At 45.0% G+C, this 15,623-nt stretch overlaps 1 long non-coding RNA gene across 2 annotated transcripts in view; it reads left to right on the forward strand.

Annotated features, from left to right (window-relative positions):
• Nucleotides 1-937: 937 nt before the first annotated feature.
• The window catches only part of LOC111840018 (uncharacterized), a 33,855-nt gene continuing 19,169 nt past the window's right edge, over nt 938-15,623 (forward strand). Inside the window, exons 1-2 of one of the 2 annotated variants that reach the window (XR_002837265.2) lie at nt 938-1,083; nt 6,335-6,424. This is a non-coding gene — a long non-coding RNA (uncharacterized lncRNA). Of the gene's footprint in view, nt 1,084-6,334; nt 6,425-7,848; nt 7,967-15,623 lie in introns of those variants that run through there. The other variant, XR_011989502.1, reaches the window with a different exon arrangement.

Here is a 15,623-nt window from a genome sequence, read left to right on the forward strand (position 1 = left end):
AGATTAAGTCAAGTCGCTTTCAATAGTTGTGTAGCCATGTTTAGAATCTGCACACAAAGGCGTGTGCATAATTACTATGAAGAAAGCGCGGTTTTCAGCCTGATATACGCGGGCGTCCTCTCGCATGCCGTCACAATCGCCCACGGACGCGTGTCCCCCTGAATGCGTGTCGGAGTGCATTGTGTCCCGTGTGCCGTGCAGAGCCGCCCGGTGCTTTCGGCACCACGTTAGGGAAAAGAGAGACATGAACGCAGACGCCTCATATTTGATCAATTTCGGGCTGCAGAAAAATGGGGGGGGGGATGAAGAAGGAATTGTGAGGTGGGTTGGGAGCGTATAACGTAACGTGAGTGATCGCGATCTTGTCAGATAAAGCACAACCAGCGGTCAGACATGTCGTAGGCCTCGTCTGGGGACACGGGTGGGGGTGTGAAGCGGGGGTTCTGCTCCCATCCAGTGTTTCCCAGTGTGCTCCTTGGCAGCAGCTGAATGACAGAGCGAGCCCCCCCCCCCCCCCCCACCTCGGTGGCCCTGTCTGTGTGCCTCATTCAGTCGGCCTGCCAGCCTTTATCTCACATGGCTGGGCCCGGTGAAAAGCTCCCGGTGCCGAGGGCTGGGGTGCTGCCTGCCTGCCGAACAGGGTCAGACCCGCCGGGGCCCGTTGACGCAAATTGCTGCCATATCTCCATCTTTTATGAAGTGTGTGTGCGTATGTGTGTGTATGTTTGGTTTGGGGGGGCCCTGAATAGAGGTCGTTTACTGAAGGGAGGGCAGTCGCCCCCATTTCCCAGCTCTCCCCATTTGACGGCGGGGGTTAATGGTCATGTCACGTGGGGTCAGCTTAGACACCTGGGTCTCAGATAATATGCTAGCGGTGATTACCACACATAATTGAGTGACCTTCTCTTATTCTCTCCCACCCCAGCCTCCCCCTGTCACCGCCAGCTCCCGCTAGCTCCCGATGGACTGGTGAATGAACATCTCTCTCTGGCCAGGAAAGACAGCGGGAGAGTGAATCAGGGCCCCCCAAGGGCCACTTCTCTCCAAGTCTTCCAGCTGACACCTGAGCAAGGAAACCAAAAGGTGCTTCCGCAAGCTACCACCAGTAGTCAGACTCAAGAAATACAGGCCCCCAGTAGACCTAATTTTATTAAAAATGGGTAACATTTGAGGGACCTTGAGGGACCACAAATGACTTAGTTACTTAGTTACTACTCAAGAACAAATCATGAACTAACATAGTTTTTACATGAAATACAGGAACTGTCATGACTGATTAATGATGAATGAACATGCAATCAGTACATAACTAACCCTTAATTTCTGGTTAATTAATACATTAAATAAGAGTGTACTGCAACATTATTTGTGCCTGTCAGTGTTACCAAAAAATGAATTTCACGCTGCAGTAGCACACTAAAGATCGTCTTACAGTGAGTTTAACACAACAGCTGATTTCTCACCGTTGAGCCCATTTGAATCTGGCAAGCATGGGTGAGGTGGAATTTGGTCCAGCTACCTACACCCATAACACATTCCAGAGGACCATTCCAGAATTTCCGTATCGGTAGGACGTACTGGTGGAGCCTCTTTTGCCCACTAGTGGGGGAACGGTGTGGGGTGTGTAGGTGCCAGTTCACGAGGGATCCTTCCACTTTCAGGGGTCAAGCATGGCCAGGGGCAGTGTCCCCCTCTCTGACCTGTCATTGACCTGTTCACCATCAGGCCAGGACCACAAAGTGCCTCCCCAGCCCTGGAAAGACGCACCGCCACCCACTAACCGGCCCCCTGGGTCTCCCGCCTCGCCTCTCACATCCATACACAGTCGATGCTGCTTTTCCGAAAGCCAGGAATCTGCTCCACGCTGGAGAAACTGAAAACCGAAATCTCACACCTGGCTTCTGAACTCTGACTCTCGTTCCAGATAAATTCCCCACTTTCCCATTTCGTAGAATTCTCCCCCCACGGCCTTGGCTGGTAGCATGCGACTCCAGTTTCAATTATCGGCATACCGCTCTCATTGGGAGACCCCGCCAGTGTCCGCGGTTCCCATCAGCCTTAAATCAGCCCTAACACGTGAATGATGGGATGCTATCAGGGTGATTGTAATTGAAAACTGGAGGCAAACTGAGTTATGTAACTGTGGGGTGTTTGGGGAAATACTGATTCTGTTGTTCGGGGTGTTGCATTGCATTATGGGTTTAGCGGTGGGCTTGGTCTGGGGCATGGCTGAGGAGACTGATCCATACATCGCTGTTCTATCTGCGGATTTTTTTCTTGGTGACGCAGCCCACCGAATGCCCCCCCCCCCCCACACCCTAACGCAGGAGTCCAGGGTGTCGAGAGACTACTGGGTGGCAGTAGCAGCCTGTCTGTTATACATACAGCACTGTTCACAGTGAGAAGGACAGGGATGCTCGCGGACGCATGCAGATACACCCGCGCTGAGGAAACAATTACGGTTTCTCATTAAAACACTCCTAATCCTTTTATATGAAACGCAGTTACACGAGTATATACAATGGGGGGGAAAGGCGAACATGTGTTGAATAATTACATATATCATGGAGCCATTTCTTTTATTTGGGTGTCACTTCTGATGTGACCGTCGGCTTTCATTAATTTGAATTCAGACCTTTATCTCCAACACACAGCAGATTGAGTGACAGGCCACCAAACAGTTGTGCCTCTGTCCTATTGATTTCTCTAAATCCCCGACAATGGTATTTGCATGCTTGTTTCTGAAATAATACAGATATGCCATTCGGAATTAAAGAGCCACACAGACTAGAGGTAACTAATTGTGTGGTGAGTAATGAGTGCAGTTTCAATTTGATATAACCCATAGCTTCTCTCGCAGCTCTCGCTAAGTACTTTCAAGTCTTTGTGGGGAAATAATTGATTTTTTGTGCTTTGGGCGCAAGGAAACTATTATGATCTTTTGAATAATGGCAGAAGAAGGCCTATGAATGATTTAAATTGGTATTAGAGGAGGAAGCCTCAGTGGAAGATAGCAGCTTGACTGACAGTTTGCAAATCGCAGGCCTTGATTACTCATTTTCTTAAGCCGGATGGGAGGGCCCCCGCTTCCTGGCACCGCGGCTGAGAGCCCCATTGACTCTCTTTCGCGTTTTGAGGATGGGCTTCAGGGGTGCCCATGCCGGGCAGGTGTGTTTACCCGCAGCCGTTCCAAAACCAGAGTGTGTAGGTGGCCAGGCTGGTGTCCGTGGGCGCCTCCGATCCTTATGGGCATTTTGGATTTTGGGGGGGGGGGGGTGCATTATTTAAGCCCCTGATTCAACGCCCCCGCTTTCCCCTCCCCTTCCCCACTTGCCTCTGGACAGTCTTAAGCCGACTTCCGCTTCATGCCAGCCAGCGGGATTTGGGGGAAATGTGATTATTCTGGTATCAGTGTGCTGGCGCTTTTTCTCTCATGGCAGAAAATTCGTTTTTCCCTCTGCCGCTTTGTGTCCTTTGTAACGGAAAGCTAACAAAAGCATTTAGCGCAGCATGTAAAAATTTCACGCTCCTAATTGCGCACGCAGATAAACATGTCTTCAGGAGCTAGCTAGCAGATAGTTGCCAGGGGTTGAGGTCTCGGCGCGCAAAAGCCTGTTTACAGGCATTTGCTATTTGAAAGGTGTTTTTTTTATGAATTCCAGGGGGCTGCATCTAACAGAGTAATCCCATTCTTCTGTAATATCAGCAATTAATTTTCATTTTGCGCACAAAATGCGGGAAGACCATCGGAGCAGTCTACTGCACCTTTTCAGTACAGTGGTGACAAAGTGGTCTTTTGCACAACTGATACGGGTTCGAGCCTCCATGTGTGTGTGGGTCTTTTTCTCTGAGAATGCCATCCCCCCGACTCTGTATCTGTGGCCATACGCAGGTTATGTTAATCGATTCACTGCATTTCAGTCATTTTCTTAACACTGCACCCTCTGGAAATGGCACAGTAGGTTTTGTGTTGAGCCCATTGCATCCGTGTCCCCTACCGCCCGCCCGCCCTTATTATACAGCGTGGGTAATGTGGACGCCACCTGCCACATTCCATATCACATCCTTCAGCGTGACCTCCTACGAAGAACGGTGAGCTGGCATCATTGTGTAAACCTGACGCCCAAAGTCAAACCCGGCACAGAAAGCCCCCCCCCCCCATTTCAGAAACAACAGAGGGATTTCAGAAAGATTGTGAACGGTACCTAAGATGACCCCACAAAACACAAAGCTGTCATGTTTCATAGAACAAAACAAGCAAGTCACTGAACTGTCTTTTGTGTATTTCTAAACGCTTTATGACATTGGTATAATTACAGTTTTTAAGCATGCTAATTCTACATTAATATTAATGCTTTGTGGTTCACATCACCCATTTTTTTCCCATACATTCTTCTGCAAAGTGTGCTGGGGGCTTCCGCACCTTTGAAACACAATTAATTAAAAGAAATTATAGTGTAAAAATGTAGTAGGACAGATGAAATTAAATTACACATCAGTTTTCTCCATAGGGCCAAAGCAAGTTATTAGTTTATGATGGTCTGTGGCCGTAAATAATGGAGCGTTTAAAAATAATACATATCAGTTTAAAATACCTCTTTTCACTTTATCCCAGCTCTTAACTTCAGAGAATGTCACATTAGTGAAAAAAATATCATACTAGAAATTTTATCATACTAGAAAACAGAACTGTTATAATAATAACAATATGTTTTACTGATAAAAACACTCTGATTTATACATGTCGCATGTTTTGTAAATACTGTAAGGTGACATTTGACACTAATTAAGAGACCTGGCTTTCCTCGTATCCGTGCAGTGACTTAATTGCAAGGTCGTGAGTGTGTATCGGGGACGCATGCAAATTTCCACACGTTTTGGGAGGGGGGCAGATGCGGCCCCCTCACTCGAGCATCCTCCACCACTCTAAACGAGGCAGCTTGCAGCGTTTCTCTTGCAGCGGCAGAGAGAGAGAGAGAGAGAGAGAGAGAGAGAGAGAGAGAGAGAGAGAGAGAGAGAGAGAGAGAGAGAGAGAGCTGTTAATTTAGTTGGTCATAACTAATGGTTTCTAATCTGAGAGCGGGAGTCTGCAGAGAATATTGGACAGTGTAAAGGTTAATCACCACTGCCTGGTTAGCCAAGGAAGACGAGCTAATTCCTCCAAAGGCAAATGGCATGCGGTTTTATCTGGGCGCAGATAAGGAGTGTTAATATACCGAACAAAATGGATGCTGGAGGGCCTGGTTCCGCTTATCAGCAAACTTTACAACAGGAGCTCGGCAACAGCGCAACCCCAGCGCCGCTCACAATAACCACCTCATTTCGCCTCTCAAGCAGAACTATCGCTGCACCCCCTACCCCCGAGCCATGGCACCCCCCCGTCCCGCCGCGCCTCCCCTCCCACCCGAGCCGCAGCCACGAGAAATCGCTGTATTATAAGCAACAGCTAATTGGAAGATCACTCTAATGCATTAAAAGATAAAATACTTTGGCTGCTGACCTAAAGTGCGGATCAGGAAGGCACTGGGAGCTATCTAGGCTTGTCACACACTCAGAGATTTCCATACAGACGCGGTAGGACCAATTACCCAAAACACGTCTTTGTTTGCTTGACACACTGTCGGGCAGTGTGGCGGCGTACAGAATTTAAGGGGTGTGTTTGTGTGTTGGGAAGGGGATGGGTGGGGGGGGGGGGGGAGCTGGGATGCTAGCTTGGCTAGAGGTGGGTGTGCGTGTGGGGGGGTGGGTTTGGGGGGAAGCCATCCAGCAGAGCAAAGATGTATAGGTGCTGGGTAATCCTCGCTTCTGGGAAAGAGGACATCTGTTTGGGTTTTATTTCAGATGCTAATCATTGTTTGCTTATTACTGGCTTTTGGAAGGTGTCTTAATTTAGGATGACTCCTCCACCCCCCCAACCCCCACCTTACTGCTTATTTCCTGTTGGTAGCATTACCACAGAGGAGCTCGGATTCAGCGAAAGGTATGGCATACAGATCTGGCAACAACAGCATGCAGAAAGAAGAGTTGCATTAATGTACAGAGTTGGGCTGAAGAAATGAGAGGGGATGACACCCCATCTTGTTTAAGAATAACAGCCCCCCCAGGTTACTTATCCTGAGCAAGCTCATGTATCCCAAAAGCCAAACTGCAGAGCAAAAATAATACAGACAAGTCAGAGATTTAACCATTGAAATAAATGCAGTGAAGGACACGCAGAGATTGAGTGTGGAGAACGGGATGGCGTCCTTTGGCAGCCCTCTGCGGACGAACGTTCTCTGATGGTCCTGTTCGTTTCTGAATCCTTCATATTATGTTCTCTTTTTCCCACCTCTAGGATGGAATGAGTTGTTTTGCATGCAAGATTAGCAACGCAAGGAGCCAGCCTGTTCGCCAGATGGTGTGTGAACCATTACCTTGCTTACAGGTAAATTACTCCAAGGATAAGCCCTACTGTATTCTGAGAATGTTCTGCTCGTCTAAATATGACGTGTGACAGCATCTGTAAACTTGACCTATGCAGTTACATTTAGTATATATAACATATTAATATAATCTATAATAAATTTACATATCAAAGCTTTGACAGTCACCCATATAACAGCTGAATAAATTAAATTCAATTATAATGGTTTCACTTAGCTTTTAAAACAGCGAATTAAGTACTCTTCTGATCAAAGCTATAAAATATATAGACTAATAATAGATTAGCCTATTACCGAAAAATTATTATTTTATATAACAGGTGCATAACGACAGTGTCGTCATAAATCAGATTTAAAGTGCAAATACCCTGCAGGCCTATTCGTTTTTATTTTCTGCATCTAAGGACTGGAGAATATTACCCTATTACTCAGCTAGGATGCGTAAGCATAAGTGAAAATACAAAAGTATAGGACAAATGATTCCTTCACCTGCCTTGTGTGCTTTGCAGTGAAAGTTTGTTTCTATTAATAGCTCAGTAATATTAGTTCGTATTAGTCATCGGCAGACCCGCTTATTTGTGTTGGCAATTGTAGCTGTAATATTAAACACGTTTCTACTGTAGGTAGGTATGTGTTAATCTGCCTGAATTAAATGTTAGTTAAAGGTAACGTGAGAACAATCACCAGCTAAAGACTTGGTCTGGCATGTGTAAATTGACTCGTTTCATCAGATGCACATTTAACAAAGTTGCGAATGCATGTGTTGCGCGATATGAAATCCAGTACCAAACACGTGTGATATTTCCCTTTTTATCCCGTCCGGCTCATACTCGTTAGCTTTTATTCAGGACGTCGCAGTCAACATTCCGCGCTGTCATCGCAACATCAGTCTTCAAAACTTCAGCGGTGCCGTGATCATGAAGCGCATGGGAGTCCTGCACTGTGACGGAGGGTAGGGTGGGGTGGGGGTGGTATCGTCTGGCGCATCCGTGCCCCTGCGCGGCTGAGCATATTATTGCAAGTGACTATTTACTATGGGCTTTTAAAAAACAGTCATGACATTTTGTTACCGGCCACTGTTTTATTTTACGGGGGAACATGGGGAACGGGCCTCCAGATTAACCAAAGGATGATTTAGCAACAGCGCAATCATAATATTATAATAAAGCGCCATGTGATTGGATGTTGTTTGCATAATCGATTATTTCAATATGAAAAAAATATTCAAATATATTCGTAATTTTTATCCACCATGACCACAATTAGCCTGCAATTTAAAATGATAGAAGACTATCATCGGGATTGCGCAGTAGTTGTTCAGCCTGCGCTGACATTGGGTGCTGTGGTAGTATTAGGTAGGGGGTGGTAGGGGCGAGTCCCGCGCGACTAGCTGTGTGAAGTGACTGTGGTCTAGTATGTCTGTCACTGGACGTAGTAGATCGCAGCCCGAGAAGACCAGCCCCTCATTCACCTGGGCGTAGCCCTCCCTACTAACTGAACACTAACCTTCCGTCGCTGGGACCACTCTAGCGTCGGTAGATGAGGTAGGACACTGTGGTGGTTCTGGATCGCCCCCACCTCCGAGCACTTGAGAAGCAATCTTATACAAGTCCAACTCCACACGGGGGGGGGCGGCCGATATCGAGCTCCGAAACGCCAGCACTTATACTCCCGAGCTATACAGCCCATTCAGGGTGACGTCAACATAAACGCAAGATATCAAAGCGTTTAAATTTTCATTTTTGGATTGTGACGTAATTTCCATCCAATCAAAGTAATTCTTAATCCGCACTGTGTGAATGCCAATCTTCCATATGCAAATATATAATAATTCCGGTGACCAATCAGAACGCTAACTCCTGACTGCTAGTTTTGCGCCGATCAGTGGGTTAGGAGTGTCAGATTACCGAGTTAGTTTGAGCTGCAGGGGGGCATCTGACTGAGCAATAGCCATTTATGTCTTTAATGAGTCTGCCGGCCATGCTTGAAAGATGATGGGGCGGGCGGGTGGCTTTTATTCTGAACAGTTACCTCCGGAATTCTTATTCATTCACGTACCAGCTAATAAGATTATTAATTTATGTACATCTTCTGGTTTATTTCAGTTTTGAGAGCAAGTTCAGGGTTCGTTTACCCGACCAGTTTGCTGAAACCCCCGGTAAACGACTTGGAGTTATCCTGCGTTTTAATTAAAAAAAAAAAGACCGAACCGTGCCGAGCACTTTGCTTTTACCACATTGTGTTAGATGAATATTACCATATATTGAATTGTGTTTCTTACAACATCATTAGAGCGTATTTAGGGTCGTGCCAACAAGTGCATATCACAGGTGAAGGCTCGCCGGCCTGTTTCATTATATACCGCCGGGAAAATTTTACTGAAAGCTTAAAGAAATCACCCAACTCAAAAACTAAAAAGAACTTCGTTTCCTTTCATTGTTGCGTCTCATGGAAAATTGCATGATTTACACAGTCAAAGTCACAGTTACGATCTTCAGCTTCTCAGCACGCTCTACCTTTCATAAATAGTAATGCTCTAGAAATGAAATTATAATCCTAAAAAAGCATTTAACTTGTCGCTTTTACCGGTGAAATTCAAAACATTAATTAAAGAGCTAAGCTAAAAACGATAAATACATTTTCTTGGCCGTGAGACAAAGTCATGTTAATGTCTAGCATTTAGCTCGCAGTTTACATAATCCAGGACACCGACAAGATCCTTAGGTTAAAAATACGAGAATATAAAACAAGTCACTCAAAAATGCGATAATTTACCAAAACACTGGAAGACTAACAATTTTGTAAAAAAAAATAAAAAAAAATAGGCGTTCTGGACTAAATGTAAAATAAGTGTTAAAATAGTTGGTAACACTAAGGGGGCACAAATAACTAATTAGTTACTCAGTTACGGAACTAACATAGTTGCTGAATGAAATTCATGAACCGTCATTACTGATTAATGAACGAAAATGGGATAGGTACGTACCGTGACTAACACTTAATACATTAATTAATCGGTAACTAAGTAAAAGTGTACTACTACATTATTTGTGTCCCCTGAAGTTGTTATCAAATTATTGAGTTGGAAAGTTTATGGGAGACAGTTTTCAGACGGACATTATTCCTAATATATAGGCTGATACAAGCTCCAGTCTGGACTGGGGTACACAGTAGCACACAATAATAGAATATTATTAATATTATTTGCAAAAATTTAGTAATTTGACGTTTTCTGTCTGAACGAGATTATACTAAAATCATAAATATGTATATTAAAGGGAGCAGCCTTTCATTTGATAACAAAAAATGTCAAACACACGTTACTTGTATATATCCAAGTCAAATCACGCACACACACACACACACACACACACACACAAACTATTAACCAAAACTAACACAAAAACACACACACAATTCCAAACAAAAATGTTTACAGATCACTTAAAAGTTCTTCCCCAAAAATAGATCCAGTGACAACATTTTTAAAAAAAGCAAAATGCTGGCTACGGAAAGAGGTATCCACTGTTAATTTCTGTCACTCTATAAAGCTGGGACCCTATAACACAGCTGATGTAATATGGATGGATGGCTATAAAGACAAAAGCAATCTAAATACAGCAACAAATACAAGCAGGTTGTGGCAACACAAATTAAAAATCCATTGTGTGCCACTTCTCTTTATAATTTATCCCGATACAATTGTATTGTTAAACCAGCACCTGCCATTTCTTTCACTGTTCAACATGACTTTTACTGACAATTAACATATTTGCAATCAAGGCCTAGACCCTTAAGTGCCTCAAATTTCCACTGAAGCTACGTTTTCAATGGAAGTCCACGAAGAACAAAAGCAACAATGACTCTCTCCGGTGCATAGAGTAGATCCTCGTGAATAATTGCATGGAACATTCTGGCACGTTCATCGAAAGAGCTGTTCAGCACATGAGAAGATTGGGTCTAAAACCAGAAAAGGGAATTTCCGACTTATCGAAACAAAAATACACAGAGGAACTCTTAGCTAGCCTAATATGTAAGCTTCTAGTCTTCTGCCGAACCCACTCTCTGCTACTACAGCTGCCACATTTACATCTATTTATTTAGCAGTTGTTTTTCTACAAAGTGATGTACACGTCAGGCAAACAGTATAAGCTACTAATGAGTGCGACTAAATGCCCTGACAGAGGACTCCATTAAACCCCAGTGGTTCCACTGGTCTTAGCCTGCGGCTATGCTAAGCCCCCTCTGATGGCATGCCATCCACAGGGCCGCTTTCCTGTCGGCACTGAAATGGATAAGGGACGACACGTGTAAAGAGGAAGCCCTGATAGGGGGGCCGATCGTATCGCTCGCGACGACACAACACTTTAAGCGTGGTGCTGTAGCTTTGTGCCTCCCTGCTCCGGGGGGGGGGGGGAGTCACTGTCACTGCCCCAAAATGTCCCAGTCATTGTATTCTGATGCAGCGTTTAATCCAATTTTCTGCTGCATGTAAATGGTTGTCACCCTACTGCATAAGCCTAGACTTACATGTCTACCCCTTTCTTCGTGTTATACGGTGCCACAGCGGAGGTTAATATCGCCCTGGGTTATGCTGTTCTTACATACAATCGTTTTTTTTTCCGATTTAGCGTGACGGTGCCTGTTGGCTTAGAGAATTAAATTATGTAATAGACTGCAGCAGAATCTGGTTATAGGCTATTTTTGTGATTTATTCCATAGCCTGGAAGTTACATTCCAAAATTAAATTTGCAGTTGGAGTACTTGTTAGCATCTTGTTCACAGAAACAAACAGATGTCACCTATTTGGTATTTTGACTGGTGGCAGCACCCCCTGCAGGTTGAGCTTGCTGTTGCTCGCATAAGAGAATTACTATAGGCTCTGCAGAGCAAAGCAATAGTTTTACAGCAGCCTACTCGTGACTTATGACTAAGACTAGGGTGCCCAAAGTAGACCAACTTCTCAACCATCAAAGGAGTTTGCACAGAGCTATCAATGCAGACCAAGAGCCCACAGTTATGCTAAACCAGACACCTAAACAAACCTGGACATCAGTCCTTTTTCCAACTGTCTGCACCTGTACCACCTGCAGTTCAGACTAGGCAATCCATCTGATGCTCAGTAGGTTTGGGCCTGGCCAGTACTTGGATAGAAACCCACTAGGAAAGCCAGGTTGTTGCTTGGTGTGGCTAACAGGTTAGCCCATCCTGTGGTCAGTGTGGATCCTAATGTCCCAATGCAGTGACGGGGACACTGTGGCTAACAGGTTAGCCCATCCTGTGGTCAGTGTGGATCCTAATGTCCCAATGCAGTGACGGGGACACTGTGGCTAACAGGTTAGCCCATCCTGTGGCCAGTGTGGATCCTAATGTCCCAATGCAGTGATGGGGACACTGTGGCTAACAGGTTAGCCCATCCCTTGGTCAGTGTGGATCCCAATGCCCCAGTGCAGTGACGGGGACACTGTGGCTAACAGGTTAGCCCATCCGGTGGTCAGTGTGGATCCCAATGGCCCAGTGCAGTGACAGGGACATTGTGGCTAACAGGTTAGCCCATCCCCTGGTCAGTGTGGATCCCAATGCAGTGACGGGGACAATGTGGCTAACAGGTTAGCCCATTCTGTGGTCAGTGTGGATCCCAATGCCCCAATGCAGTGACAGGGACACTGTGGCTAACAGGTTAGCCCATCCCGTGGTCAGTGTGGATCCCAATGCCCCAGTGCAGTGACGGGGACACTGTGGCTAACAGGTTAGCCCATCCGGTGGTCAGTGTGGATCCCAATGGCCCAGTGCAGTGACAGGGACATTGTGGCTAACAGGTTAGCCCATCCCGTGGTCAGTGTGGATCCTAATGTCCCAATGCAGTGACGGGGACACTGTGGCTAACAGGTTAGCCCATCCCGTGGTCAGTGTGGATCCCAATGCCCCAGTGCAGTGACGGGGACACTGTGGCTAACAGGTTAGTCCATCCTGTGCTCAGTGTGGATCCTAATGCCCCAATGCAGTGATGGGGACACTGTGCTATAAAAATGGTGCCATCCTGTGGATGAGACATAAAACTGAGGTCCTGACTCTCTGAGGTTGTAAAAGATCCCAGGGCATCTTTCTAAAGAATAGGGGTGGTACCCTGATGTCCTGGCTAAAATTTGAACACCCAGCCCTGGACATAGGAGGCACCACACATCAGCACACACGCACCTCAATTTACTGCGCACTGGACAATCCCATTGCTGCCACAACATATACAGGAAAGGTACTTACCAAGGAAGCAGGAGTATGGATGCTGGCCATTTACCTTTGCAGGTTTTACTTGGAAAGAGAATTCCTGTAAAGGGGGGACCTGGTCAGTTTTGCAGATACCATCTCTTACTGCTTACAAGGTCTTGTGAAGAGGATCACTGACGGTCACTGTGTAGGGGGGCATTTTCTGATGGGGTGCCGACTTATAGACCAAAGTAAAATTAGGGGTGATTGGGAGGTGAAGCTTGCCTAGGGCACTATATATATATATATATATATATATATATATGAAACACACTAGTATTGGGACACCTACAGGAACTTTTATGACATAAATCCATAGGCATCAGTATGGAGTTGGTCTCCCCCTTTGCAGCTATAACAGTTTTTGTGAGGTCAGGCACTGATGTTGGATGTGAAGGTCTGGCTCGCAATCTCTATTCTAGTTCATCCCAAAGGTGTTTGATGGGGTTGAGGTAACGGCTCTGTGTCGGCCAGTCAAGTTCTTCCACATCAAACTGTGCTTTACGCCACTCCATCTGGCACTTGGCATTGCGCTTGGTGATGTGAGGCTTGCATGCAGCTGGTTGGACATGGAAGTCCATTCCATGCAGCAGCCGGCGGGTTAATGCCAGAGGAACTTTAGAACTCTGCAGTCCTTGAGTTCAGAGAGTGGGCGACCTTTACGCACTAAGCGCCTGAGCACTCGCCGACTCTGCTCTGTTACTTTACGTAGTAACAGAGTTTCCTTTGTTCCTAAACGCTTCCACTTTGCAGTAATACCACTTACAGCTGACCGCGGAATAGCAGGGAAGAATTTTCACAAATTAAATTATTGCAAAGGTGGCATCCTATGACGGCACCACGCTGAATTCACTGAGCTCTTCAGAACGACTTGTTCTTTCACAAATGTTTGTAAACCTGACTGCATGGCTAGGTGACTGCTGCTCATGTGGCAATGGATCTGAATGAAACAGCAGAATTCAATGACCATGAAGTGTTTCCCAATACTTTTGTCCATATAGTGTGTGTGTGTGTGTGTCTATATATACACACGTACACATACAAACATACATACATACAGACACGCACATACAAACACTTCGATCAGTCATAACATTAAAACTACTGATAGGTCAAGTGAATAATATTGCCTTATCTTGTTACAATGCACCTGTCAATGGTGCCATTATGTATTAGGCATAATATTGATGTGTCAGAAACAGGAAAAATGGGCAAGTGAAAGGATCTGATAGACTTTGACAAGGGCAAAATTGTCATGACTTGCCTAAACGTTTTTGCAGACCAAGTACATCCCTTCCTGGCAACAGTATCTCCAGTGGCAGTGGCCTCCTTCAGCAGGATAATGCGCCCAGTCACACTGCAAAAAATGTTCAGGAATGGCTTGAGGAGCATGAAAAAGAGTTTTGATTTGGCCTCCAAATTCCCCAGATCTCAGTTCAATCAAGCATCTGTAGGATGTGCTGGACACACAAGTCCGATCCAAGGAGGCCCCACCTCACAACTTAGAGGACTTAATGGGTCTGCTGAGCACTAATGTCTCGGTGCCAGATACCACAGGACACCTTCAGAGGTCAGACGCCTCGACAGGTCAGACCTTGGTGGCACAAGGGGGACATACACAGCATTAGGCAAGGGGTTTTAATGCCCTGAAGAGAGCACGAGCTGCAACGCCTGGGCATTATTTAACAGTCTGATAGACATTTTAACTTGAGTGCCTTGGTTTACAGTGTTTTTCCCTCTTTTGTTTCATGGAACCTTTTCCCTTGATACCAATGAGCCCCCAAGTCAAACAACATTTCGATTTTTTAATATAAAGCATGGCTACGACTACCCATCCAAAACAGTACTTTTGGTTTTACTGCTATGGCTGATTGGTGTGTGTGTGTATATACAGTTCTGTCCACAAGTCTCAGACAACCAAGGAAAATGATGTTTAAATGATCTTCATGATGGTGTAAAACTATAATTTTTTGTTTGGCAAAGTGTTTTAGCTTTGCCAATTCAAAACCACTCCTAATATCACCCCAGAATTTGCAGCAACCGTCCAATACACTAATATATTCATATGTTTTTTTGGCTAACTAATACCATATTCAGTTAATTAATCAAATGAGCTGGTGGTGAAATTAACAAACACATGGAATGGCTGGGGTGCCCCTGAGGAGAGTTTTGGGAACTGAAGCTGTGTTCATCCAGCCATCCAACAAGATATCAGTGGCTATTTGGAGAAGAGAAGAAATTCCTGTTAGTTTTTATTGTTACTCTTAATTTTCATATGTTCTAATGTTAAATTGTGTTTTTGTTCTGAGCAAATATACCCTTACTACCCAGATAAATAGCTTTAAACATTTTCTTTGCCTTTTGCACAGTATGATCTCAGCACTGCATTTACTAAACTGCAGTATACTGTGAAGATAGAGGTATTTTAGCATTTAATTACAATTAAATTGATTTTATCAAATAACTTGTGTTATTTGCCAGTTTCCTCAATTGCTTACAGCTAGTAGTAAAAGCAATAAGAAATGACACCAGTGCATTAATTCCCTTAAAATGCCATCTCTTTGGGAGAGATGTGGTACAGCTGTTCCAAGGGAGCAACTTCAGATGAATAAATAAAATAAAAGTTGCATCCTTCCAGCAAATTCCCAGGGCTTGATTTTCATGGTGCTCTGATGAGGCCAACATGCCAACAAGCTCAGCCTGGTACAACAAAATTAAGTTTGTGTGTTTTTGTATGAGGATTTCCTCTGCCAAATAAACCATCATAACTGGACTGCTAAAATAAATAAATGTAAATTAGTCATTTTAAATGCCTGGAGCACAGCTGAGAACTGCATCTCTGTGCTACTGGCAGATTTTTCACAGTGTCGCAGGGACAGTGGAGTCCGCAGTGACAGGTGGGAGTGCGTATTTCACGGTGTAACGATGAACTGTTAA

The sequence above is a fragment of the Paramormyrops kingsleyae genome, chromosome 3 (assembly GCF_048594095.1).
Source record: "Paramormyrops kingsleyae isolate MSU_618 chromosome 3, PKINGS_0.4, whole genome shotgun sequence".
Taxonomy (NCBI): Eukaryota; Metazoa; Chordata; class Actinopteri; order Osteoglossiformes; family Mormyridae; genus Paramormyrops; species Paramormyrops kingsleyae.